This window comes from Leptonychotes weddellii, chromosome 10, assembly GCF_054177405.1.
Source record: "Leptonychotes weddellii isolate Sample4059 chromosome 10, ASM5417740v2, whole genome shotgun sequence".
Classification (NCBI taxonomy): domain Eukaryota; kingdom Metazoa; phylum Chordata; class Mammalia; order Carnivora; family Phocidae; genus Leptonychotes; species Leptonychotes weddellii.
In genome coordinates, this window is record NC_138378.1 from 25676323 (window position 1) to 25685523 (window position 9201).

General features: G+C 47.2%; 1 protein-coding gene across 2 annotated transcripts in view; it reads left to right on the forward strand.

Moving 5' to 3' along the window:
• STK35 (serine/threonine kinase 35) overlaps positions 1-9201 on the forward strand; it is a 42987-nt gene that overhangs the window by 2167 nt on the left and 31619 nt on the right. The window lies entirely within an intron of this gene.

Genomic DNA, 9201 nt, shown 5'->3' on the forward strand with positions numbered 1-9201 from the left:
CCCCCCCCCCCCCCCCCCCCGCCGTGGGCCTAGAGCTGTCACATAACATGTAACATCTTTTTTCTTCCTTTCCTTCGTTTTACATACTTAATCTTTTTCTAAACCCCCTGAGGCTGGCTGGCTGGCTTGGGTGTTTATAGGGAAGATGGGCCTCAGGGAAGCAAAGGGGCTTTTGCAGTCATGGGAGGGCTTATCCTAATTTCTGGGTTTTAGCTGCAGTTAGGGAGTGAGTTTATCTTGAGTGCCCAGTAGTCGCATGTCTTGTTCAGACTTAAAAGGAGCCAAGGATCTCTAAAGAGAGGAGAGGGCCAGGGGGCTAGAAAGGTCTTAGGAGACTTCCTCAGGGGAGAGGTTACTAATCTGAGTCCCAGCTATGTCCTAGATGTCTTACAGAGTGACTTTAGGTAATAACTTTAAAAGTAAATCCTCTCCTCTATAAATGGAGAAACTAAGGATTAGAGGTAAACAAATATAAGTTGATGAGGTTAATCAGCTTGTAAGGGAAGTTGGGCTTCCTTACAGTTATTCAGAGCTTAAGTGACATAAACCCAGACCTGTTGATTCAAGGCCTAGATCCTTTCAAAGGGTAATGATGCCCTCACTTCCCCAATAAACTGGAACTGACCTTTAAGAATGGGTAGGATTTGGGGTGGGGTTGGACAGGGCATTTTGTTTGGAGTTTTTGCCCAATTTTAAACTCCTGCAACCCATCCCAGGAGAACTCCGTCCCATTTCAAGTCAGTTGTTTTGACAGTGGATTGAGGGATATGATCAACATCACCTGGGGTCCTTTTTCAGCCCTGCCTCATCCTTTCGGAAAAGCCCACCTTCTCTCCCCAGGGTGAATAGATTTGTTTTGAAAAGACTTTCCACGAGAGTCTTTGAAGCTTACCTGTGTCCTAAAAGCTCTTCACTCGCATTCTCAGACTGTCTTCTCCACTGTGATTAATGAATAATCTGGACTTCATAATACATGACTGCCTTGGGATGTGGGAATTCACTTTGCCAATGATCCCCTTCTACCCTCAGTTCATTGAGGCCAGTCTTGAAACTTCCACCCAGGTGTGAAGTCTTGGCTTCCCCCTCCTTACATATTGTTCAGATTCTCACGTGTGTAGAATTTGTCAGAACTCCACAGTAAACAGTGGCAGGATAGCCTCGTGGTTAATACCATAGGCTTTGCGGTTAGGCTCACTTTTAAGTCATGGCTCGTCTGAACTGACTACATGAGGCATGGGACAAGTTGTTTAAAACCTGTGGGGAGCATTCCTTTATCCATAAGATAAGGGTGCCTGTGTCCTCGAGCTGCTGTGCAGCCTGGGAATGCCCCTAAGTGCTCCGATAAAGAGGAACTCAGCAAGTTCAGTCCACATTTGGAGTCCTCTTTCGTCATCCCTTTTTAGAATTCACTGTGTTCTTGTTCAAGTTTGACGGTGGAGCACATCCTATTGTCTGGGTTGTCAGTAACACCAGGTTGAGAGAAACACTGGTATTTTCTGCCTCTCTCTGTGAATTAAAACAGGTCTAGAGAAATGAAATAATTTTGCTATAGGCCATACACTTCAATCATCCCTTTCAGTTGTTGGGAGTCTTCAAAATACTTGAGCCTCTACTATGGGTCAGGTAATGTTCAGGGCTCAGAGAGGGAGCAATAAAGGAAATGGTGCAGAGCCTAGCTGATGAAACTGACATTGAAATTTACATGTCAAATGTTGATTTAGCAAGCAGTAAATAGGCATTGTTTTCTGCTATTATTAAAGTTAAGAACAAAAAGACCCACATTGCTCTTAGGTTAAGTTTTTCTGCCTTCAGCTTCCAGAATTGAGCAGTCTTAATCAGTCCTGGGGCACTGGATTTATAGCATGCTGCTATCACTCAGAAATGTTAGAGCTGGAAGGAATCTTAGAGATAATCTGGTTCAACCCTGTCATTAAACAAACTCCTGTGCAGTCACCTTTTGCCCCGTCTTCTGCAATTTAGAATCATTTTGGAATAGGCCAAAAAAGTGTTAATCTGCCTTAAAGTCTCTTTTCAACTAAATTTACGTAGTTACTGAGTCCTCACAGTAGCATTTGGGGCGGGGCGGGGAGGGGGGTGGCCCGCGGACTGCAGCCTTTCCCCCAAAGGAACTTAATTTGTAAAGTTTGAGGACCTGTGGAAGACTTAAGTGCTCATCAGAGTTATGGGAGGAAAGGCAAGTTGTCTGGTTAACAAGGACTTTCTACAGAGTATTGCACAGGATTAACAAGAATGATAATCTAGAGTTAGCTAGGAATTGGCAGAGAAGATAGGCTTGTAAGAAGGGTGCCTAGGACCATGTAGATAGGTAGAGAAGAAGTGGGATTTATTTTACAATGGGCCAAATAGGGAATAGTTGGGTTTTTTCCCTCTTTGGTATCAGCGCTTTATTGAATATGCAGAAGGCATCTCTATAGTCTTAAGAAATTATTTGACCTGTAAATCCAATCTCAAAAAGAAAAGAGAAACTTCTTAATGCAGTTCTTAGTCTTATCCAACTTTGATAGGCTTCTAGGTCTCCTGTCCTTCCCTGAACATAGGCCACGCACATAGAGCATTATGTAGTAAACAGAAGTTCGAGTCAGCAGTGGTCTTAGAAGCCTGATCTGGTCTTCTGTTTCACAGGCAAGGAAACAACCCTGGGAAAGAGACAGGACTTGCCTCATATGGGTTAGTGGTAGCACTCAAACCAGGCTCCCAGACTTTTTTAAACCAGATTAACAATCCTGTAAATTATTTGGTGGATGCGATGATGTCTTTGTTTAGCTTTTAAGTACTTGTCACAAAAAAACAGGAGTTAAAACATCAACAGTTGGCTTTTATCCCCTTGCTTCCATTGCCAAAGGACCCTGTCCTGAATGCACCTAAAACTAAATTCAAGATTGCTGCCACTTAGAAGACAGCAGGCAAGCCTGAACTCATTGTCAAACTAAACTCAAATTCCTGCGTGCTCTCTAACCCACACACTGATCCTTCTGACAAACAGCGATGAATAAGGAGTTTATATATATGATATATCCTCTCCAGGAGAAACCCAAGGCTCATAAGACCAAATAAGAAGTTTGGAAAAGCTGGGGGTCTAGCTTATCCCATCTTGGTAAGACCCTAACTAGTTCTGCTTTACTGACTATTTCATGTTTACTGTGCTCAGGAGATCTTTAGGCGGCTTCACATGGGTGGGAATCTAGGCCCTTGGTAAGTGTGGTCTGTGCATTTGTGCCCAGTGGTGACTGTGAGCCAGGCACTGCGGGAGAGGCTATGGCAAAGTTTCCTCCATGAGGCATGCAGAGGACACAGGCCCAGATGACCACAATTCAAGGTCCCGAGAGGTGGGTAGCCTAGAAAGTGAGGCAGGAGTTAGTGTGGGGAGGGAAACTGGGGTCTTAGCAGTGGACTGGCTATCAGCCTGCACACACACACACCCACCCCAGTCTGTAGGAAAACCTGACGCTCAGAGCTGGCCCACCCCCGCCTAGACCCCTAGAAAGCAACTCTGAATTGTCTACTATGCCTTGGGCCTCAGAAAAGCGGAGAGCTGGGGGGTGATGATCGGCTACTTGGACATGATCAAAGGTGTCATTAATGGCCTTGGAAATTAACGGGACACAACAAACAGAGCGCTAGCATTGACTGGGAGTCCGAAGGTTTGGGTTCCACTGTCACCATTAGTAAGAGCTGCAGCTTACTGATTGCTATGGGCCAGGTGCTGGTCTAGACTTTATACCCATTAACCGATTCAATCCTCGCAACCCCCTTTTGAAGTCGGTGCTATAATTACCCCTATTTTACAGGTGAGGGGACCCAGGTTAGTGAAATTGCCCCACGTAGAATAGCTAAGCAGATAGCCAAGCTGAGGTCCAAACACAGGCATTTCGGGCTTCAGTCCGCACTTCCTGACTGCTGTGCTGCACTCTTGGGACAGGTGGCTTAAATTCTGGGTTCTTCTGTTTTTCTTGGTTGTTAAATGGGCATAATCACATTTTACTCAGAAACTAATGGCCACTGTTTATTTTGTAATTAGGTGCTAATCAGTATTTGGCACTGCCGGTCTCTACAGGTGCCTCCCCTGTGTCTCAGCTGCCAGGGACCCTGTTCCTCCTTTCTGGTCTGCCCTTCAGTGTCTTGAGACAACCATGCAGACTTCTCTCTTATTGCTGCCTGCCTGCCTTCTGTGTGCACTGGGGATTTTAGGTATCAGCCTCAGGAGACAGGAACAACCCTTGGCTTAAATGAGAGTTTTGGCTAATTGGGTTGCACAGGATAGGCTTTTTATAGTGTAAATTTCCAAGAATTGCTTAGCTTCCTATAAAACATCAGTTCACTCTCAACTCCGATTTGGCCTTTGGGTGGGGTCCTTAGTGACCCAAAAATTTTGGATCCTTACCTCGTTGTCTTTTAACATACACATTCTCCATGCCTACTACTAGAACTTTCCCTGTGTCTTTTTTTTTTTTAAGCCTCCAGCTCACAGTTCTCCTCTTGTTTCATTTCACCCAATTATTGAGGCCCTGCTATGTGTGAGGCGGACCGAGGGGAGTGCAGAGACTTGGTTTCCTCCCGCCGTGCACAGGCTCATGGCGGAGACGGACAGAACACAGATGTTACTTCACCGCAGCCTCTGAGAGGTGCTCTAGGGGAACGGTTGCCAGGAATGTGGACTAAGTTGAGGGGAGGGAAGGATGAGTTGTAAAAGGGTAAACAGAAGCAATGCTGGCAAGAGGTAAGGCCTAGATTAAGTGGGAAGGCCCTCGCATGTGGAGAGGAGAATGGGCCAGGGCCGCCAGGGGTTACTTCCCACTCTCTGCTTGGCTGGCAGAGTCTGCATTTTAACAAGACCCCTGTAATGTTCCAGTCCTAATAGCTAGGCTCAGTATTTTCATGTTTGTGCTCATTTAATCCCCCATTTGAAGTTGGGTGTTTTCGTAACCTGGTCTTACACGGGAGAAAATCCAGATCCATCAAGGTCAAGTAACTTGTCCAGTACCACCAGTGAAGGGTCAGGTTCCAGATGAACATCCAGAAGCTCCTTCCAGTTTCCGTGTGCTTGACCTGCTGCTGCCTTATGACTGCCCAAGGGCTGCCCCTGGTGTCCAGACATATTAACATAATTAACACCCAGTAGTTGTATGCTCCGGTGTCCAGGTACCATGCAAAATGCTTCCTGTATCACAGTTAGGCCTTACAGTAGCCCGGTCAGGTAGATGTCTCCCAATTTATGGATAATGAAACAGATTCATAGGGTCATAAGACCTTCGCCCAGGGTCACATAGCCATGGAAGTGAACAGTGGGGGTGCCGACCCTGGGCCTGGCAGGCTCCGCAGCCCTTGTCCTGTCTTTTCTGTTAGGCCTGCAGGTTCTTGGCCTCTTGGCCTCTGTAGGACACTGTATCTTGTCTTGGCAGCCACCCTAAGGGGTTGATTGTCTAGTGCACAGTGACATTTGACTAATCTCATGAAGTACTTTGAACACACCCTGTGTGTTGATACTGGACCCAGCCTCTTTATAGTGACAGGACACAGCCCAAGGTCATTGAGACGGGGACCAGGGCTCGGTCTGTGTGCTCATCTTTCTTTGGAAGAAGAGCTTGTCTTGGGAAGGGTCCTTGTCTTCAGCTTCTCAGGACTGATTGTCAGCTGAGCCACTTCTTTAAAATATATTAATATATAGCTTTTAACTAATCAAAAACGGCTGGCTGTAGTCATAATGAATTCAGAGTTCATTTTTCTAGGTTTTTTTTTTTCCTAACCCTTTTTCTTAAAATTACAATTTTATATTCTACTTTTATTTCCATTTCACATTAAACTTGCTTCTGACCTGTTACGTGACCTCCTCTTTTGACTTTTTATTTAAGTAAATTAGAAGTATAACATGGCCCTTTAAAGCATTCAGCCAAGTGACAATACTGTAATTAACCACTAACTCTTCTTGGACCATTCTTTTCGATCCTTCACTTTTACTTTGTTGTGTAGGATACCCGTTCTGGGTGCCTCGGGGGCTTGCTGTGCCCTTTTTGTTGCTGTCGGTGATAGGGGTCTCGTTCGTTTCTGGTTTTTGTGTTTTTGGTACTCTTCTTAGAATAAATTCCTAGAGTGAGTTTTTTTTATGTCCAATGGATTGAGCAATTTTAAGACTTGTGATGCATACTGCTGAACTTGGTGCATTTAAGTCAAAATCCTAATTAGTGCTCTACTGAAAAATGAACCTGCAGTTCGTGTGATTGGACTATCAACACGAGGGACTTGGTGAACATGAAACTCCTTGGGGGCATATGTCCGTGAACTTAACAAAGAATCTGTGTCAGCGGTGGGCCATAGAACATCTAGGCTGTAGGATCATGGTTAGGAATCCAGACTGTAGAGCCTGGGCCCGTCTCTTACTAGCTGTGAGACCACAGGCAAGTAATTATTCTTGAGCCTTTGTTTCCTCCCCTGTAAAAGGGGATATAATTATGGTCTCAGTAGATAGGGGTTTGGAGTAAGAGGATTGGCTAGAGTACTCTCTCCATGCTTCCTTCCTGTCACAGAGGACATGTGATGTTACTAAGTTCTATTGATTCAAGATCTCCGCCCCCCCCATCTCTCCCTTGCCAGTCCTCACCTCTTGGGGTTTCCAAAACTCCTGATGAATCTCTTAGCTCCCAGGCTGTCTTCCATCTCTAACTCCTCATGCCTGCAGAGGGAACTTGTAGGAGGGATTCTGAGACCTGCTCTTGCATGTGGCCGCATCTTGGCGATCCGAACCCAGTGTAAGCAGCTGTGTGCGGTAGTGTTCTTAGCAGCCTGTATGTCTTACTTAAATGGTAGGTCTTAAACTTGGTGACTTAAGACTCTGTAAGCAGGGTATCGTTCTAAAACATGTCAAGAACTTTTAGTTCCCATTTCTTAGAGCTTAAGCTCAAATCCTTCAGTCTGCCAGACCCCGTTTCTTAGGGCCCGACTCCAGCGGCTTCACCTTCAGCCTCCTTTCTGCGCATCTCCTGCTACATCTCTTATGTGCTGACCCCAGATGACTTGGGTCCCGAGCTGAGAGCTCCCACCCCATGTGTGGTGTGCTCACTCGCCATCCTGGGAGACACTGCCCAAGGGCCACCCCTCAGTGATCTTCAGCCTGCCTCTCTCCTAACCACCTTGCCCACTCCTTGGGCGGAATTGCACCCTGTTCCTTGTTCTCATCCCTGTGGGCTGTCATTCTGCTTCTAATGACCAGAAACCTGAACGAGGGCAGAGACGACTGCTGATCTCATCTCTGGTGTCTCACAAGCAGCGTGTGCCCAGGAAGTGTTTAAATGGGATTGACTAGAGTTAGGAAATCCCAGCTTCTGGAGGCAGCTTGGGAATAGGCTCATGAACCCCTGGCTATGTCGTATCCCTTTCTAGGAGGTGCCTTCTGTCCCAAAGCTCACACCGACTCATTCTTCTGCCAAGCCTGCGGGCCTCAAGTTTCTGAACAAAGCAGGCCACATTTTGTTGGGAGACACCTGCTTGACTTGTTTTTTTCCCCCATTTTCTCTTGTGTCCCTGTGAACTGTGGCATGGAATGTTTTGAAATAGAGTATAATCTGTGGTCTCCAGGCTGTTGGGCTTGAAGGGAAGGTAATCAAACTGTCCTGAAGGTGGGCCTGTCTCTTTAATCACAGTGCATTTCCTAGCCCCCTGGGACCCGGGCGACAGCATCGTGTTGGTGGAAGGACTTGGCAGCGGAGGCTCAGGTCTTACCCAACCAGCCATGGCCGTGATCTTGGGCAAGTTACTTAACCTTCCTTTTAGTTTGCCAACCTGTAAAAGCACATCCAGAGAGCATAGACGGCTCAACATAGTGAGCCTTTACATAGTGCCTGGAACCCAGTGGCCTCTTAGGTGAATTTACCTGAAATCCTTAACACTTCCAGGGAACACTCCATCTCTCTCTCGCTCTGGGAAGCTAAATCTTTGACTCTTCTCACCTTACAGAACTGTCAGGCTGTACCAAACAAGGGAATTATAAAATTTAATTTTGTTTCTATCCACTCAAAACATTGTAAGCTTCATGTGGGGATTCTGCTCTAGTTGGTGCGTGTGTATTCCGGTTCTCCATCCTGAAACTGCGGGTAGCCACAGGCTGGCTGGGCAACTGCCGGGCCGGCTGTGAGATGGATGGACACTGATGCTCCCTGGGACCACCTGACCTTCATGAGCCCCTACTGACCAGTGGACCCCAGGGATATGTCTGCAGGAATCCGTGTCCTTGCAGGACCATGGTTTGGTGATCCCTGAAAGTTTGAGCACTTTCCCTTCCCCAGTGTGCAGTCACTGTGGTAAATTAGAAGACAAGAGCTGTGGCCAGTCAGAAGAGGGAAGTCACCTGGGAGGTCAGGCAAGCATCAAGTAGGTTGGCATTTGGGCAGGGGGTGAAGGTACACATTCACAGATGCACCAGCAGAAAGAAATTTGGGGAGAGAGAAGGCTTTCTAGGGAGGGAGCACTTCAAAACCACCTGGTCTGCCTAGAACATGGGCTTAGCTATTCACGGTCTGAGCAATATGATAAAATCATCCACTTTCATTTTCTGATTTCAACGTCCTTTTTCCTAGCGCTTCACTCTGTGGCCTACAGCACTGGGCTTATTGGGATCGGTGGCTTCCTCGGACTTGACAGAGGCCCAGTGGAGAGGTTATTGATGGTCAGGATGTCCTTTCCCCAAAGTATCTGAGGCCCTGCAGAATCTGTTTCTTGTCTGTGACTTAACTCCCAGGACTATGTGGTGTCGGTGTCCCTGTGAATGTGGTGGAGGCCTCAGAGGCTCACAGAGCTTCGGCCATCCTTTGCCCAAGGTCCTTCCCGTCGTTTCTGTCTCCGCCATGTTTCCCTTCGAGCTAGGAGCCTACCCAGTTCGCCAGGGCACAGAGTTGTCATCTAACCCCAGACTCGGCACCTTCTCGCCTGGGCCCTTCCTGTGACTTCACCCTGGCTGGCTTCTCAACAGAAACGCATCAGGTGCCACGTGCCCTCCGTCCTACCGGGAGGTAGGCAGGGGCCCAGGTGGGCAGTCTGCCAGAGGGAAAGGACTGGAATTGTCGCATGCCTCTCCTGTTTGTGAGTGGGCAGCAGGGGATTCCTGCCTGAAAACCCATGCTGCGGTTTCTGATGAAATGAGCCCACGGCCCTGGCCCGTGCAGGGAAGTGGTTCTTGCCTCTGGGACAAGT